The sequence below is a fragment of the Aquila chrysaetos genome, chromosome 2 (assembly GCF_900496995.4).
Source record: "Aquila chrysaetos chrysaetos chromosome 2, bAquChr1.4, whole genome shotgun sequence".
Classification (NCBI taxonomy): Eukaryota; Metazoa; Chordata; class Aves; order Accipitriformes; family Accipitridae; genus Aquila; species Aquila chrysaetos.
This window is the reverse complement of record NC_044005.1, coordinates 56,553,171-56,571,899: the sequence shown is the minus strand read 5'-3', so window position 1 is coordinate 56,571,899 and position 18,729 is coordinate 56,553,171. Positions and strand designations below refer to the sequence as shown.

General features: G+C 45.8%; 2 long non-coding RNA genes across 2 annotated transcripts; both read right to left on the bottom strand.

Annotated features, from left to right (window-relative positions):
* Positions 1-1,121: 1,121 nt before the first annotated feature.
* LOC115333276 lies at positions 1,122-5,713 on the bottom strand. Its single transcript, XR_003920733.2, has 3 exons — positions 5,570-5,713; positions 5,345-5,398; positions 1,122-1,733 (listed from the first exon to the last, which is right to left on the bottom strand). It is a non-coding gene; the product is annotated as an uncharacterized LOC115333276 (long non-coding RNA).
* Positions 5,714-7,723: 2,010 nt separating this feature from the next.
* Positions 7,724-13,347, bottom strand: LOC115333284. The gene is made up of 3 exons (XR_003920735.2): positions 13,202-13,347; positions 8,259-8,392; positions 7,724-7,828 (listed from the first exon to the last, which is right to left on the bottom strand). It is a non-coding gene; the product is annotated as an uncharacterized LOC115333284 (long non-coding RNA).
* Positions 13,348-18,729: the final 5,382 nt, after the last annotated feature.

Below are 18,729 nucleotides of genomic sequence, written 5' to 3'. Positions count from 1 at the left end.
GCCACTGCAGCCTCAGATGACACTCACCACCAGTTTTTCCCTGTTTGTGAGCAGCAGAAGTAGTGATTTACCGTGGTTGGCTCCTCTAGCATTTGCTTTTAGGATATTATCACTAATGCTGCCTAGGAACTGCCTAGGCTTTCGCAATGCTGTGCTCCCCTTCCAGTAGATTCCCAGATGGATAAAACCTCCATGAGGACCAAGGCCTCAAACCAAAACCACTTTTTCTAACCCTCTATGGACAGGCCCATCCGATTTATTCCCTTGATGAGGCAGTCCGTAACAGATTCCCCACTGCAGTCATCAATCACCACCGACGTTCCTCCCTCCTCTAACCTCGACCCGCAGGCTTTCAGTAGTACCTCTCCACATTCCTACCCGAGCTCTGTGCTGGGAATGAACTCCTTACACGGAGTGTAATTCTCGTTCCTCTTCTTCCCTGCTGATCCTTCTTAAGCTCCCCGTAACCACCCACGACCCCGCTGTGCACCAGCCCACCGAGTTGCCATCGCCCTGCTCGAACCGCAGCCCGCGAGCTCCCCGCTCTCCTTGTTCCCTGCCTCCGCGCACCGTCCTTTCCGAGCGGGGATGTGGAATTGTCTCTGCAGCCTTCTCACACGTGGACCTCTGCCATCTCCACTGGTTCCTCATTTACTTCTGGGTATCCATCCCCCAGGTTCACCGGGGGTGTTGAAAGCCCTTCTCACTCTGTTGGCGTTACGGTTATATCCTGCTTCGCAAGCTTCTCTGCTTGAGAGATCTGCAGGCATATTGGCTTTAGACAGAAATATTTCGCCGTTATCTGTTTGATCTTATTTGTATTCACTGACTGACTACCATAATTTCAGTACAAATTGAACTTTGCTGAGGAGGAATATGTTTGACTATAAAAGGGATTGATTTGGAAGTTGTAGCCTGGAAACGACTTTCCAGGCTTTAGTTTGTAACTCCCAGAACATCAGTTTTGGGGGCACTTTTTCAAAACATAAAACTGAATCTATTTTTGATTCTAAGTAACCCCAAGCGGAAAAGAGAATTCCGTCCCCATTCTTTTATGTGACCAGCTTGCACAACAAGAAGATAAAACTCCCACCAACACATTTATCAGGGTCACTGAAACATTCTCTTTCCCCCACCCAGAAAAGGGACGATGACAACACAGGACAATGCTGACATATGATTGTATGTGAGTTCACATTTATACTTCTTCAGATCCAAGTTCAACCTCTCTGACGTTCACCCATGTAGAAAGCACGGTGTTAGTTTCACTCAGAACAGACTGAAAGCAGAGTTCCTAAGTTTAGAACCAAATTCAATTCAAATACATGTAGTTGTTTAGGGTTTAAGGGCTGGGTTTGGCCCAAAATTTCTGTACTTGGAGCATAAACACGTAGTCAAAGATGATTGATTCATGACAGCCTGACAAATGAGTAGCCATTAACAGAGTCTAGTAATGGACCACCTCCATGCTCTTCACCCAACCAACGTCCCAGGCAGAATGGAGTAACTTAAGCCTCAGCAAGCTTAACCAGGGTATTATCCTTGTGTTCATTTACTGACACACATATATATTTCCTTACTTTAGACAAATGTCCTTTCAAGTCACCATTATTTTTAGTGGAGCCAAACTTTTTCTGCAGATCAATCATATTGTCAACTCCTTCTCTTCTCACTTAACTGATGATTTCAAACACTCGTTGCTCAATGCTAAGGCGATAGACATCCAACTTTTCCTGCAATTACAAACAGAACCCATAAGAGATGAAGTGTGCACATATGGGAAAGCAACACTCAGAAGATTTCAGAAGTCTCTCAACTACAACCAGATGGTCTTTCTTCATAATTATTTTCCTAGAATCAATGTATCAGGAAGACAGAGCAATATCCTTCTTGCATCCAGGCACTACAAGATGTGGAATTTCAACTGTATCATTTGCAGGCAACCTAACGGCAATCCTGGGATGTATGTATTTAATGGAAGTAGCAGCACCACGGTGAAAAAATAGGCTCTCTGGTGAAAACTGGACTCACCCTCAAAATTGCAAAAGAAATCACAATATTCCTCAAGTCAGCGTTGCCCTGGCCACAGGCATTAATGGGCTTGTGGACCATCAATCAAAACCCCAGGGATCTGATGCAGGTAGTTGCTCTATAATACACATGGTCACAATCAGGTCACTTTTTACAGGCTAGAAATTTTTGTAAGTAATTACATATGTCACCCCAAAGAAATCAGTAGACTGCTTGAAAACAAAGGCATGGTTAGAGTGAGCTATACAATTACGCAGTGGACATAAAGTTTCCAAGAAAAATAATGCAGAATATTACAAACGGAAGTATTACATCCAAGAAGTTCCCTCCACTGTAACTAAAAAGAGCTTCCATCACTCTCTCTAATGTGGTACCTCTTCCATCGAGAATATGCCTCCTCTCTTGGAAAAGGTACACTATTTTTCTACCAGACATTTTTACAAGGTGCTTCTAGCAGCAGGAGATAAATGATTCACCCATTCATCCACCTGGCACACTGCAGTAATTTATTCCTTTGAGTGCCACACTTGTTGTCAAATTATACAGCAGCACAAAAAAGACCGATTGAGTACCGCCTCTTATTGTGTACCTACTTTTAGATGGACACAAGTCACAAATAGGTTCCGCACTAATGATTCATATTCATCCCGTACTTCTTTTCTAATCTTCTCTTTGAGACCAAGATTTTCTTCCTGTGAGTCAGCGAGCTGGGCTCTGAGAGCAGTTATTTCCATAATCATCCCATGGCACAGCCCCACAATCTATCACAGCAGAGAAAGTGAATGAGCAAAGCCAGGGATGAGCAAACACCACAGCCTGGGAGTAAACGATCCAGAGCTCTGAGTATGTTGCGTGACACCTGATTAACTAGAGCAAGAATATCATCCTAACTGAGTGGCCCAATGAAAATAATCCATTGATGATATGGAATAATCCGTTTTGTACATCTCTGTTGGTTTTAGAAACATTTCTTCCCTGGAAACAGGAGGAAGAATGGTAGCAGTTCACGACCGGTATTTGAAGGGGGCAAATGCATAAGTTTCATATATAACCTTAAAAAGTCTGTTTCTGGTCATCGGGAAAGAAAGATCTCCTCGCTGATAGGTATGAGAACTGACGGAAGGAAAGGTGTGCAGAGGACAGAGGAGCAGAAGGATTAGGGAGCAGGATTAGGGACTCTGATTTTGGGAGAAGATCCTGTGCATGGCTCTGCTATGTCGGTGAGCCTGGCCTCCCACAGCCTAATCACCCCTGCCTCCAGAGAGAAAGTCAGAAGAATTGTGACCAAGTTTCATCCAGTAACCTGTGAGGTAATGCATTTATCAGAGCAAATATGTTGTCTGCTGATAAAGTTGTACATACAGACCATTTAATATATGATAAAACCAATTACGTGTTCCATTTGTTGATATTTGACAATTAACATACCCTCAGAAAGGGCACGCAGGTTAGCACCAATAGGAAGGTACCTGATAGAACTTAAAAAGATTTAAATGACAGTATTTAAATTTCACATAGGTAGGTCATTGCTAGCTATAAATGTTTGGTCATTTTCATACCACTGAACAGCATTTGCAACCAGATGAACACAATGGAGGAAAGCTAAAAATCATTCTTAGCATATTATGTTACTCAGATAAGAAATAGGCACAACTGCAGACTGTAGGCACAGCCAAAAGCACAGTCTGCTTTCAAGGTTGCCTGGCACCTCCGCATGCCAGATCTAAGTAGTAATGCTACCAACTTCACTGGATTCTCGCTGAAATTTTCTGTGTTGATTTTTTTGTCTTACAGCAAATATTACTGAGAGACTTCTGAAAATGAATGTTGGGGAAAAATACATGTATTTTAGCCCTGCTGAACAGTTCTGGTAATCTTTATTGAGAGCAGCACTAGTTTTCCTCAGTTTGGGTGTCTTTTTTGTAAAATCAGCAAGAAGTTGGTCAAATCCTAAGACTTTGTTGGAGAAAAAAACCTAACCCACATGGTTCATCTATGTTCCTTAGAGACTTTTTAGTTTTTAAACTATCTGCCATCCCATTTCGGCTGATCGTGCCTGAACCTTTCTCGTGGTTTCTAATACCTCCACTGAGCAACGGAGCTTGCTCTTCAGACTTGCAATAGCCTCTGTGAGCGGCTTTAGGCTGGTGAGAAGTGGAACTGGGAGCAGAAGGTCTCTTCTGAGGTTGAAGCAGAGCCCGGGGACAGTAGGTGGCTGGCCACCCTAGGTCACTGCCTTCAAGTACAACACGGATGAGACAGGGATTTAGTGGTGATGGGCTGGCAAAGGGGGGACCAGGGAGAGACTCCACTGCCCACAGGCTCCAGGAAAGCCCTACTGACTCCTCCTGGATCTTTCCTCCCAGCTGAAACCTCACACGTGTTTCTCATTTTCTCTCTCATTCCAGCCTTCCCAAACACATGGACAGGACAGTGAAATCAGGGGAGAAGGGAGGTTGCTGACAAGACACTGTACAGAAAAGGGTACAGGGGCAAAAAACTGGAAAAAGCATGAGAAAATCAGGCAAGAAACTGATAAGAAGCCCAGAGAAGGACTGAAATCTTGTAGTCAGTGATGAGGACAGATGGGAAAAGGAGCCCAGGAATGAAATCCAAAATGCAGGTGTTCTAACACTGCTGTACAGACATCCCTGAAACCCAAGTGGTCTTCTCCCTAGCGTAGGTTTCTATAGAAGCTGACATGCCTCTAGCAGTAGAGTTTGTGTTGATGAAGCCAAGCCTCCGAGTCACCTAATAGATTACGTGGATATCACATGATTCCACAAGATAGCATTTCTTATTTATTGGCTGGGTTTACTTCTTTAAAAAATGCCACCCACACATGCAAGCTATACTAAAAGACACAGCTGAAGTTGCAAAGTCAAGTACTCAGAACTTAAGAGGTGTTGGTTATGCAACCATGATGTAGCATACCTGGTACCTCCACTGCAGTATGGCCTACGTGCCTGACCCACTTCTATTTTCTATCTCAGTCAATGCACAGGATGGAATTGCTCTGGGAAAATGCCTCGTGAAGGAGGAGACCCGTGAGTAGAATTTTAAGTTAGAGGGTTACCAGTATACCATCCATTGTGAACATGAACCACAGAACAGCAGGCCACTACCTTTGCCTTCAGGTTATCTTTGTTTTACAAGTCCTTCTGACGCGACTTCTGGCATTGAGCGCAGAAACAGCAGCCCCAGAGCCCCCCTGCCTTTCTTCTCCAAGACTGTCACCATGTGCCTGCACAGTGGGACTCTGTCCCAAACGAGACCGCTAAGTACCACCACTGGATGGACCACCATCACCAACCTGCGTCAGAGCCGTATCACTTTGGTTGCCACCTTCTTCCACGGCGTGCAGCTCCTGAAGCAAAGCACAAAGATGCACGGTGACTATGTTTGTGTAGCCCAGCTCCACTTCAGCTACTTCCCAGCCTGACAGCTTGACTTTATTTTTTACTTAGCAACTGCCTCCCACCCAGAGAAACCACCTTCCCCCGTTCTCAAAGAGTAGAATCAACGCTCTTGATCATACTTGTTCGTTTTGGTAAAGTAAACCGTGCTGCTGTTGGAGAGTATTTTCATAAAACATGGAGTAGGTCTCAAAGTTGCTGCACTCTCTGGCCATGATGTCACAGCGCAGTATGGTGAGACACTGTTGTAAATGGCTTTTTCAAAAAGTAACCTAGGAAAACAAAATAAGAAACCTTGTGGGTGGCCTGAATCACAAGACTTGCTGTTTACAGCATACATCAAAATGAAACATGGTCACCTTATTGTAAATAAAATGCTTCTGCGATATCAAAATGAAGAAACATAAAATTATTCAATGTAAATATTTTTCCCCAATCTACAATTTCACTGAACTAATGGAAAACAGATTTGTCAGTTTTTTGACTGGTTCTAGCTGCAACTATATAATGTATTTTTTTCCATCTGAAGCTGAAAGAGAATTTTCAGCAGAGAAATTAAATCACCAGCTCAGAAACTGCCTGGATTGCAGTTGGGCCCCAACATCCCTTCTTTGAAAAAAACATGTTTTGTGTTTTTTAACCAGAAGTGGTCATATTTTCACAAATATTTCCTTTAAATTTCACTGAAAAAGAACCTAAAACTGCTTCATAACATCGTGGTGGACCCCTCATTTAGCAATGACTCAGGAAGAAGCGTTCCCACTACTGAATCTGTGAATAAAGTCCTGCAATCCTGCACTGCGGTTGCATATAAACCTCCAGCCCTAACTCATCTTCACATTATTACAGTCCTGAGAGCCGAAATAAACCTGTCAGAAGGCAGTAGGGCAATACACAAGTTTGCTGCCAACGCTGCTATTACAAGCCAACATAATCTGAATCTAAGCTCATAAACTTAAGAAATGTGTCTCTCTTTTAGGTCACTGATTGACAAGGGCTTTAATAAAGCAAGCTGTAAACATGATTTAGCTGTTGCTTAGATAGAAATGCAGACTATGTACCTCTGTATCTGATCCTTGGTAGTTTTCCGTCAGCCTTTGAACAAATGTTTCGACTATCTGTGGTCATACAACTGAGAAATTTTCTTGCGTTACCCTGTGTTTCCAGAGCTCTGCAGGAACAGAGGCAAAAAAAAAAAACCCAAACCCAAACAAACAGAATAAAACCACACATCAGTGGGTATCACTGTCACAAAATATTGATCCTTCAGTAATCCCTAGGATTTGACGCTGGGTATGCTTTATAGCTTAGGGTTTCTCAGCTTTCCTAAAATGTTTACAACAAAAAGTAAATGTCATTGCAAACAGATTGCAAAGCCAGTGTTAAGCAGCAATATCAAATTTGTTCTGGTACCAAAGCCAAAATGCAATTTCATTCCAGACCAGTTCTGTCAATAATGACCTAGCCCACAACTGTGTATTGGAGTTTTCTGTAAGTACTGAGTAAAGGACATGGCTTTTGTGTGAAACTGAACATTTCTGAGCACTAATTATTGCTGTCTGCAACCACAACCAGTGGTAGTAAGGCATTTCCCCCCCCCGCCTTTTATTTTTACTTTTTCTTTGTTTTACTGTTTGTGCCTGTGAATACCCAAATTGCCCACACCCATGCAGCAATTGTACCAAGTAAGCACCTAACATACTAAAAAGTCTGGCATTTAAACTGCACTGCTAGGCCTAAAATATTAACGCTCCAACATAAAGGAGGAGACATTTCCTATCAATCATCTGGTTTGGGCTGCCTGCAAACTCCAGAATAATCAGTGTTCAGCCTCGTTTGCAAAATTATCTTTGAGTGATTATGGCCAAACATTCACCTTATAAAGAGCATGTGAACTCTTAGATTTAGGGAATCTGAATCTGTTGAACAGACAAAATAAACAGGTCCGTGGAGAAAGGCGTATGGTATCTCAGTACGCAATTCTTCAGGGCTTCCTGCTAAACGTATTTCTGGAATTTCTCACAATGGGCTCTCCAAAACAGAAGTCTCCTGAGGGTAAGCCACCTTTCATCAGTGATACCTTCCCCGGGTTCAGCTGGTCCCTGGCCTCCACACGGGCCCAAGGGCAAGCAGGGAGCCGAGAGCAAACGTGCTCTGCCGCTCACACGCAGGACCTTGCTGCCTCTACCTGCCGAGGCTGCTTTTCCCACTGAAGACCGGGGCTCCCGTCTTCCCCAGGAAGGGTATTTTGATTCTCCTTACCAGTGCGGAGACTGCTCTCATCGGGCTCTTTCAGATGTCACTAGGGTCACCTCCTGGTTAATTTTCTTCGGCACATCACGGATCATGTGGATTTCTAGGCTTTCCAGAAGCTTTTGAAGCTAGAATCAGGTTTAATACTGAGTTCGTACTAAATCTCTATACTGCTTATAAAGCAACTTGCCAACTATCAAAAACTAGCAAAATAAAGCAAAGCAATTCTCCTCTTCCCATTCTTTTCTAAAATACAGTCGTTTCAGAGACAGTATCAAGGTTAATATTTGGGGGTGACTGCATGCCGAGTGCTGTGCCACAAATAATCTGGATGGAGACAGGTTTCCCTGTCGCTTCGGGCTGTCCCAGCACCCACACCTGGCTCCACACAGCGGAGCTGCCGTTGCAGAACCTCCCAGGTCACCCCCATCTGCCAAACTTGCCCCCCCGGCAGCCTCCACGGGCCCCCGCCGGACTGTGGCACGCTTATCAGAAATTGTGGACAAACGCAACGCTGCGTGGTCCTCCGTAATGCCCTACGAATAATCCTCCCCTTACCTTTCATTTTGATTTCTGGTGCTCCTCTGGGGCGAAGTGTATGCTGAGTGCTTGTAACAACAGGCTCTCCAAACCCCTCCTCTGTGCCCATTCGTCCAACTATGGCTTTCATGGCCGGGTACAGGGTATCTGTGCTAGAATCACCAAGACATGGGTATTTCACACATTCTCTCTCAAAATTACTGTGTTTGCATTTACTGACCTTGGACCTTAACTTTCCTTTTTCTTCCCCTGCCCCTGTTCCTAACCCACGCAGAACATGAGTAAGTGTTAGCCCCACTCAACCTACAAGCAGGCCAGGACACTCTCTTCTTCACTGGTCCTGCCTTATTACAAAGTTCAGTAATTTCTCCAAGTTTATAATAACACAAAACTAAAACGGAGGGGAAGGAACAAGGGGTCAACCAGATAAAGCAGGGAAATCTGGTCACCAGTAAGAACTTGGCTATTACCGCCATTCAAATAGACCACAAAACTTCCTCCACCTCCTCCCCCTGCTCTCTTTTGTACCTGACCATGGGTTTGCTAAGTGCTTCTGAGCGCTGAGTGCCAAGGCAGACGGACACTTTGCTCTTAGAAGCAGAGGAGCCATTAGCAAGGCGTATAGACCTCGTTACATTTTATTGCTTTCATCACGCTGCCCTTCAAACCCTTGATGGCATCACACAAAGGTTAGCACAGAGCTCAGAGAAGGAAGCAGGGAGCTTTTCTTTGCGGATGTGGAGGAGGGAAACGCAGTGGGATTTTTGGGTACAGTACATTTGGCAGATTGCCTGCTACGAAAGAGCTGTTGAAGGTGCCGCTACAGCATCTCCTCCTGCTCAAAGGCCAGCTTCAGCAAAGCCAGGGGCAGGGAGTTCTCCTCTCCTCCCAGGAGGCAATAACTGCTAAGCCCGATCTCAGGCATCACCAAAAGAAAGCTCGGGGTGTGGAGGGACTGGGAGACGCTGAGGCCGGGGCTCTCCTGCAGCCGCCCAGCCCCATGGTGGAACCACAAGTTGTTGCTGGCTCTGCACGGAGAACTCGCGCCCCCGACTCCCAGTTCTTCTGCAACCCAGTCCTGCTCTGCCCCGGAGCTGCTCCCTCGGCAGAGTTTATAAATCAGTGAGAGGCGAAGACCGCGGGCCCCCGGCATTGGACTGGGCCCCCTCCAATCTGGTGGTAATGCATGGGAGGTAGCACTGGGATACAGATAAACGGAGACCAGAATGGAGCAAATCTGATACCAGCTCTTTACACACACACGAATTTTGTGTGACGAATTCAGACTTGTCAATCCAAAACGCCTTGGCCTTGTAGGGACAGGCCCACTGAGCATTGCTTCCTCCGTGCTCTGTTGCATGACAATGGTGTTTTCCAGTGCCTTCATGCACAGATTTCACCCTTACTGTGTGATCTTGCTCTTTCACTTCCTTTCCTGCGGCTTCCGGGGACAAGGCTTTTTAAAAAGCTTTCAGAAGGGCCTCTCTGATGGAAATCTTCCAATTTTCTATTCTTGACTGCTCACACTTGAGCCAAGTAGGATAGGAAGAATTCTTCTACAATTCATCTAACAGGCTTCCAAAATTTCCATTTATTCAAGTACTGTATTTAACATTGTTTATGGAGCCTGAAATAGAGAGGCGGGTCACACGACTGAGAAGAATGCACTTGGAAAACATCATCAGCAAACAGTCTGAATAGACATTGAAAGAGGGGAAAAAACAACTGTACTGAAAAAAAGAAACAAAAGGTAGCTCTCAAGCCTTTAGAGAAAAGCGAAAGTACTAGGTTAATTATAAGCGAAAATAAAGAAACATAGAAATAAAAAAAAAAAAGAGGCAAATGAAAGAGGGGGACAGGAGGAAAATAGATGGAGAAGGCAGAAACTTTTCTCATTTTTCAGCTTTTCAGTCACCCTGGAATATTCTTGCATCCAAGGTAATTTACCCATATGGCTCGTAAAACTCTTTGTAGAGAGGAACTGTATTGATATCCTCAGTTTGAGCCAGCCCCATTCTGCCTTTAGTATTTCTATTTGCTTCCACAGTATCAGAAAAGATCTCAGCAAGTTACGTGATGTGACCAGATCACAATGTCTCAGCAAAAGTTTGCACGTCTTTTTGCTGTTCTGCAACCAGTTAGCACTTGAGTCAACCATTTCTGCCAAATTCTGCTGGAAGTCACAGGGAAATGTTTTGCTTCAGAAAGCTATTACAAGCTTTTCACATGATTTTCTTTGCTTAATAGCATCTCATGAAATATACAGTGGGATGAAACATGAGACAGGCTATTGTGCAATTAGACCTTGCCATGGGGGCTTACACCAGTGTCCTTCAGAGCATGGTACAGGAAAAAATCAGGCTACTTTTTGATTGCAGCGAGTACTCACAGACAGCAGAGATGGGGACAAAATTGCACAGAAGTTAAATCCTTTGTTTTATTGCTGCTTTCCTCAACTGAATCGCTTCAACAGCATCACACTCTGCTTGGTCTCTACTACAAGTACCGTTACAGAAATCAAATTCTTAGGTCGGGTCTTGAAGGAAGCAGACCTTAAAATAACTAAATTTGTCCTTTCCACTCATTGTACCTTACAAGTTGATCAGTGTATCTGTTTTCCATCACAAACAGTTTGAATCTCTCCCCATTCCTTGAACCAAATTGTGCAGCTTCTGGCAGGCTTTAGGTGCCCCCAGAACCATTCCTCACAACACGTCCGCAATGCAGGTACTCGGGAAAGTACAGCCTGGAAGTACCTTGCCTCTCCTGGACTAGGTTTGCGTTTGGTGGCCAGGCTGTTCCTTTCCCCTTTGCCCCGAGCACCTCTTGATAAAGAAAGAGCTGGACCTTCGGTGGGACGTGGGGAGTAGTCAGCACAGTCTCTGTTTTCTCCAGAGAAGAATCCTCTGGCGATACCAACAGGCCCTCAAGGAGCCTCTATCACAAGGGCTTGTTTTGCGAGCACTCAGGATTTATAGGAGACAACATTGTTCCCTTTGCTTCTTACCAGATGGCCAGGAGTAGGTTATTTCGGCATACCTCAGGTCTAGGTCGCTTCTGTTCACGGAGATTTGGTTGCCAAAACTAACGGGAGTCCTACATAGAAGCTGTACCGTCTCAAAGTGAGTTGTCAGAGGTACCTGCTTGTTCTTAGCTAACGAGGCTTGACAGTCAGCGTGATCTTCCACAGCACAGCCGTAGCCGGTCTGCAGTACGTCCTCCCTGCCACCCGGTCCCCATGAGCGACTCTTCGGTCTGCATCACTCGGGCTGCACGGGCACAGCTGGAGAGGAAGGGAGAGTCTCCGAAGGTCTGCTGCGCTGAGCTTAACCAGCAATAGCAAACCTCAGATAACTGTCAGCACAGGGGTTTCTGTGTTATAAACACAAATGGATTTCCAGCTTTTAGCACCGTGGTCCTAAAACACATATGCCTTTGCATTTTCCTAGTTCTAGCACGCTATGAAAATAGTAACTATGGGTTCGTTATCAATCAAAATGCTCTGCTTGAAGAAAGACCAAATGTGAAGTAAATGGCAAAATGGGCTTTTGGACAGAAAAGGGGGAGATGTTTTTTGTTCCCTTCTGTTCTTTAAAAAACAAAGACAGGAGACGAGAGAGTATTGGTTTGTTTTCCTCCTGCGTCGTAGATTCCTCTTGTCTTTATGTCTTTGGACATAAGCACGAGGCTGCTGTCTCACTGTACCCGCATGTTGTAATTTGTATTAATTGTGTTGTTGATAGTGACTGGAAACAATCCTCCATCCATTAGGAATGTCCTTCAAGGAAAAAGCACGAGTGTCTAAAAGAATAGAGATGGCTGTTCATAAATAAGAACGTTCAATTAGTTAGGAGAGTCCCATCTAATCTGCAACTCAGATTAGATTTTCCTCAGAAGGAAAAGGCAACTCAGAGGTCAAGCTGCTATTTGATATGTGATACACTCTGCTCTGACTTTGAAAGTAGGCCATGTATTAGAAAAGAGAGAAGCATCTATTATCTCTCCTTGGGAAAGAAGCAATAAGATTCATTCCAGAATACACTTCCTACCAAGATGCTGTGCTACTTCTGCCTCCACAGAATAGCTCCCATGTCCTTACCTACCTACTGTCAATCATCTATCGCTGGTCCTATCTCAGAGGCATCAGGACAACTTGTTCATCAAAGACATCCAGATTTTGCATGCCAGTACAAATCCTGTTTCTCAGTTATGCTAAGGAGGTCCTATGTGTCATTGTCACCTAAATCAAGGAGGGGTGGCAGAAAATTGTATTCCTGTAACTCATTGTTTGGGAAAGGCATTATTAAACGTGAAACCATAGTACCTGATACCAGATAATTAGCAGGATGGCATTAAAATGAGGAAACGTAAGTTTGAATGATTATTTAAAACTGCCTATTATATTGGAACATGCTAATATCACCAGCAAGACTTATCTTTGCTTTCCCTAACATGACCCCAGCTTTTTTTGCCGGTGTCATTCAAGGTGCCTCTTGAGCACATAGGTATGTAATTTGGCATTATGTAACTCTGCGTGATGCTATAGCTAAGAAAACCACTAGACCTAAATATCTTGCACACAACCATGACAGACAGGTTGGGCAATCAAAACTGCTGCCAGGTGATGAGATAGCTCAGAAGGGTAATTACCCAAAACGGAAAGTTAGTGGAATCACCAACATCTATCATGCAGAGTAATTCCCTTTTGGTGACATCAGTGTGATTACATTCCATCTCAGATTTTTATTATTCACTTCTGTAGAGAGTGTTTTCTAGAACTCCTAGGGGTGAGTCAAGTTAATAAGCCGTGATCATGGGAATTTTTTTAATTAGCTATTAGCAGTTAGGTTCTTTGCACCATGGTAGGGAAGGAGTAAGCACACCAGCAAGAAGCCCAGAGGACTTTGTTCTCCAAGGGGCTCAGTGCAAACGGAGGAAGAGCGAGGGTACGCTTTACTCACCCTGCAGCTTTGATGACCCAGAAGCTGCAGGAGCCTTAGCTGTGAAGCAAATGCATTCTGAATCACAGAGTTACTCAATGGAGGCAGCGCGTGGTATATCCTGTCTGTAACACTCTGGCAGGCTAAAACATTCCCTGAGGACAAAAATGTCTCTCTGTAAAGGAACCCAAATGTTTGTATTAAAAAAGAAGTAAGATGACTTCAAAAGTCTCCAAATGGTCTATAACAACATTACCTGCACCTCATTATAACCCAACATGGTAGCGACTGATAGGGATAGAGGCAGATATGACGATTAAAACAAATAGACACACATGTTAATGATGTAGATGCATGTGTGAAAGTTGTTTTGACTGGGGACATTTACAGCAAAACACATGTCTATGTTAAAGGAGGGGGATGCTCAGGTAGCTAATACACTGGATAATAATTCAGGAGCTCTACTGCCTCCTATTCCTGATATTAGGATAATTTCCTATACAAAGTGGGAGAGCCACTAAAGCTTTTCCAAGTTTTCAAAAGTGCTTGTGAAGCTTTAGAATCTAAATTATAGGACACCTGGAGCTGGAATCCAGAGCTAGGTTTAGCAACAACACTCCACGCTGATTTTCACGAGACCCATTCTCACCTAGCAAATGCGCCTGGTCTCACACAGCAATGCAAGTGACACCAGAGCCCAGCTAAAACAGCAGAGTGCTATTCCAGCACAGTTGTACAGGGCTTCTGGGACCCAGCTGGCTCCTCCTGCTTGGATTGCATTGTGCTGTGCAATCACATACAAAAAGCTACCTTTTACTACACTCTATGCATCATGTAAATATATTACCCAACCAAGCTTAGACGTGACTTTGTAATTTCATTGCAGCCTCTTTGTCACCCTCAATTCTCCTGTACTTCATTCACATGCTTTTAAAACAAAGAGCCCCTGTTCAACCAGTTCTTGCAATATAAGAAACAATCTAGACCGCAACTCTTTCTGTAGCTGCACATCCTCCTTTGAATGGCAACTCTAAGACAAGGATCTTGTTCTTTTGTTTTTGTCAAACGCAAACAAGCACTTTTGAAAATGACATGGAGTTTGTATCAGTTGCAGGACTAACAAAGGAATTACAGGGACAAATAACAGCTTCCAGAATCAAACTTGGCAGAGAAGTTCAAAAGAGATTAAATGTGATTTAGTGCCACACTGTAAGCCCTGGTGTGGAGAAAATGGAAACTAATTGCACTGGCAATAAGGAACAAGAAAGATGAAGCACCTGATATGCTGCGTTTCTTCTTATTTCCTGTTCACACGCTCCTTATCCGAGGAAAACATTTCCCTCACCAATTGTTTTTACAGTATTTTAATCAGGAAAAAATAGAAATAAAAGCTCAAGGTAGTTTTATCTTCTTGCGAGTCTCCAGAAAAATCTTTAGTCTACAAATACGTACAAACACATCTCCACTGGATAGCACAAGAGTGGTCATACTGGGTCAGAGCAGAGGTCCGTCCAGCTCAGAGTCCTGTCTCCCACAGCGATCACAAGTGGATTCATGAGAAGATTACAAAAATCTCGAGAACGAGCATACGTTATTTCCTACTGATATTCTCACGGCCTCCAAGAATTTGTAGCTCAGGCGATTGCCAAATGTTTAATAACCCTTCATAGATTTGTCTTCCACGAGCCTGCGCAGTCTCCTCCTGAGTCCTATGAACTTTTACCACCCGCTGCATCCCACAGCAAGAAATCATAGAATCATAGAATGGGTTTGGGTTGGAAGGGACCTTAAAGACCGTTTAGTTCCAACCCCCCTACCATGGGCAGGGACACCTTCAACTAGACCAGGTTGCTCAAAGCCCCATCCAACCTGGCCTTGAACACTGCCAGGGATGGGGCATCCACAGCTTCTCTGGGCAACCTGTTCCAGTGCCTCACCACCCTCACAGTGAAGAACTTCTTCATTACATCTGACCTAAATCTGCCCTCTTTCAGTTTAAAACTGTTACCCCTTCTCCTATCACTACACTCGCTGACAAAGAGTCCCTCCCCATCTTTCCTGTAGGCCCCCTTTAACTACTGGAAGGCTGCTCTAAGGTCTCCCCGAAGACTTCTCTTCTCCAGGCTGAACAACCCCAACTCTTTCAGCCTATCCTCATAGGAGAGGTGCTCCAGCCCTCTGATCATCTTCGTGGCCTTCCTCTGGACCCGCTCCAACAGGTCCATGTCCTTCTTATGTTGGGGGCCCCAGAGCTGAATGCAGTACTGCAGGTGGGGTCTCACCAGAGTGGAGCAGAGGGGGAGAATCCCCTCCCTCAACCTGCTGGTCACGCTGCTTTTGATGCAGCCCAGGATGTGATTGGCTTTCTGGGCCGCAAGCGCACATTGCTGGGTCATGCTCAGTTTTTCATCCACTACTACCCCCAAGTCCTTTCCCACAGGGCTGCTCTCAATCCACTCATTGCCCAGCCTGTATTTGTGCTTGGGATTGCCCTGCTTGCACTTGGTCTTGTTGAACTTCATGAGGTTCACACGGGCCCACCTCTCAAGCCTGTTGAGGTCCCTCTGGATGGCATCCCTTCCCTCCAGCATGTCGACCGCACCACACAGCTTGGTGTCATCAGCAAACTTGCTGAGGGCGCACTCAATCCCTCTGTCCATGTTGCCAACAAAGATGTTAAACAGTGCTGGTCCCAATACCGACCCCTGAGGAACGCCAGTTGTCACTGGTCTCCACTTGGACATCGAGCCGTTGACCACAACTCTTTGAGTGCGACCATCCAGCCAATTCCTTATCCAACAAGTGGTCCATCTGTCAAATCCATGTCTCTCCAATTTAGAGACAAGGATGTCATGTGGGACAGTGTCAAATGCCTTACACAAGTCCAGGTAGATGACATCAGTTGCTCTTCCCTTATCCACCAATGCTGTAACCCCATCATAGAAGGCCACCAAATGTTTCAGGCATGATCTGCCCTTAGTGAAGCCATGTTGGCTGTCACCAGTTACCTCCTTATTTTCCATGTGCCCTAGCAGAGTTTCCAGGAGGATCCACTCCATGATCTTGCCAGGCACAGAGGTAAGACTGACTGGCCTGTAGTTCCCCGAGTCTTCCTTTTTTCCCTGTTTAAAAATGGGGGTTATGATTCCTCTTTTCTAGTCAGTGGGAACTTCCCCGGACTGCCACAACTTCTCAAATATGATGGATAGTGGCTTAGCCACTTCATCCACCAGTTCCTTGAGGACCTGCAGATGCATCTCATCAGGTCCCATAGACTTGTGCACCTTCAGGTTCCTTAGATGGTCTCAAACCTGATCTTCTCCTACAGTGGGCAGTTCTTCATTCTCCCAGTCCCTGCCTTTGCCTTCTGTGACATGGGCACAGTGTGGCTGGAGCACTTGCCAGTGAAGACCGAGGCAAAAAAAGTCATCGAGTACCTCAGCCTTCTCCATGTCCTGGGTAACAAATCTCCTGTTTCCTTCCAGAGAGAGCCCACATTTTTCCTAGTCTTCCTTTTATCACCAACGTACCTGCAGAAGCGTTTCTTGTTGCCCTTGACGTCCCTGTCTATCAGGGCTTTAGCTTTCCTAACCTGATCCCTGGCTGCTCAGACAATTTCTCTGTCTTCCTCCCAGGCTACCTGTCCTTGCTTCCACCCTCTGTAGGCTTCCTTTTTCTGTTTGAGTTTCTCCAGGGGCTCCTTGTTCATCCCTGCAGGCCTCCTGGCATTTTTGCCCAACTTCCTCTTTGTTGGGATGCATCACCCCTGAGCTTGGAGGAGGTGATCCTTGAATATTAACCAGCTTCTCAGGCCCTTCTTCCCTCCAGGGCTTTATCCCATGGTATTCTACCAAGCAGATCCCTGAAGAGGCCAAAGTCTGCTCTCCTGCAGTACGGGGCAGAGAGCTTGCTGTGCACCCTCCTCGCTGCCCTAAGGATCTTGAACTCCACCATTTCATGGTCACTGCAGCCAAGGCTGCCCTCGAGCTTCACATTCCCTACCAGCCACTCCTTGTTGGTGAGAACAAGGTCCAGCATAGCACCTCTCCTTGTTGGCTCCTCTATGACTTGGAAAAGGAAGTTATCATCAACACATGCCAGGAACCTCCTGGCTTGCTTATGTCACACTGTGTTGTCCCTCCAACAGGTGTCAGGGTGGTTGAAGTCCCCCATGAGGACCAGGGCTTGTCAACATGAGGCTGCTCCTATCTGTGTATAGAGGGCCTCATCTGCTTGGTCTTCCTGGTCAGGTGGCCTGTAGCAGACCCCCACTATAACGTCATCTGTCCCTGCCTTCCCTTTAATCCTGACCCATAAGCTCTTGTTCAGCTCCTCATCCATCCCCAGGCAGAGCTCCATGCACTCCAGCTCGTCATTGACATAGAGGGCAACACCCCCTCCTCGTGTCCCCTGCCTGTCCTTCCTAAAGAGCCTGTATCCTTCCATTCCAACACTCCAGTCATAGGAGCCATCCCACCACATCTCCGTGATGCCAATAAGATCACAGCCCTGCAGGCGTGTGCTCGTCTCTAACTCCTCTTGTTTATTCCCCATGCTACGTATGTTTGCATAGAGGCATTTAAGTTGGGCCCCCGATGAAGCTGACTTACTGGCTGTAGTGGCTGGAATTCCTTTGGGTGCTCTCCTGCTGACCCGTGATCCCTCTCCAGGCTCTGGGCATCTATTGCTGGCACTGGCTTCAAACTGGTAGGAGTGGGATGGATTGAGGTTCCCCTCCCCTGGCAACGTTAGTTTAAAGCCCTCTTCACCAGCTTGGCAAGCCTATGACTGAAGATGCTCGTCCCCTTCTCTGACAGACGGACCCCATCAGCCCCCAGTAGAGCAGGTTTCTCAAAGTGAGTCCCATGGTCTCAAACCAAACCCCTGGCTGTGGCAGGGTCTTTCCTCTTCAGTCTGCGGAGCGGTGAAGCGGTTCTGCAAGGGCACCTCGGGCTTCATAGGAAGTCCCTTCTTCTCGCTGGTCCTCGCTGTTGCAAGCTTCCATTCTGCTGCATTATCGGCCCCCCCTCCCTACCGTCTGTGCTGGTGGGGGAGTTTTGGGCTGTTTGGCCGTGGTTCCACTGCAGACCGTGCTTGGAACCGGCTCTCTAACTCCTTCTCAGCCTCCCTGATGTCTGCAGCCTTCTCACCGCCTCCTGCAGCTCAACCTGCGGCAGGAGGTCCTCCGCTTGGGCATACGGTTTGCAGGCAGCTCCGCCGCCTGGCCCTGCCCCAGGAGAAAGGTCTAGGCGCTTTCTGCGGTCTGAGGTCTGCACTGCAGCCTCTCCCTTCAGCAGCTCCGCCTGGGTGGAGGCATCTGAGACAAATCCCGCAGCCTAATTACAAGCCACGTACAAGAACCATTTTTTTTTTTTTTTTTTTTTTTTTTTTGTTCAGAGCTGGCTACCTGCTGTTCACCTGGGATGCACCTTACACTGGAAAAGACCATGAGCAGACAATCCTGGTTTATGGCCTGCCTTTGACTGACGGTTTTACAGAGCTGTCCCCCAGCTGTACTACTTGTTCCACCCAGCAACCTTTCATCAGTC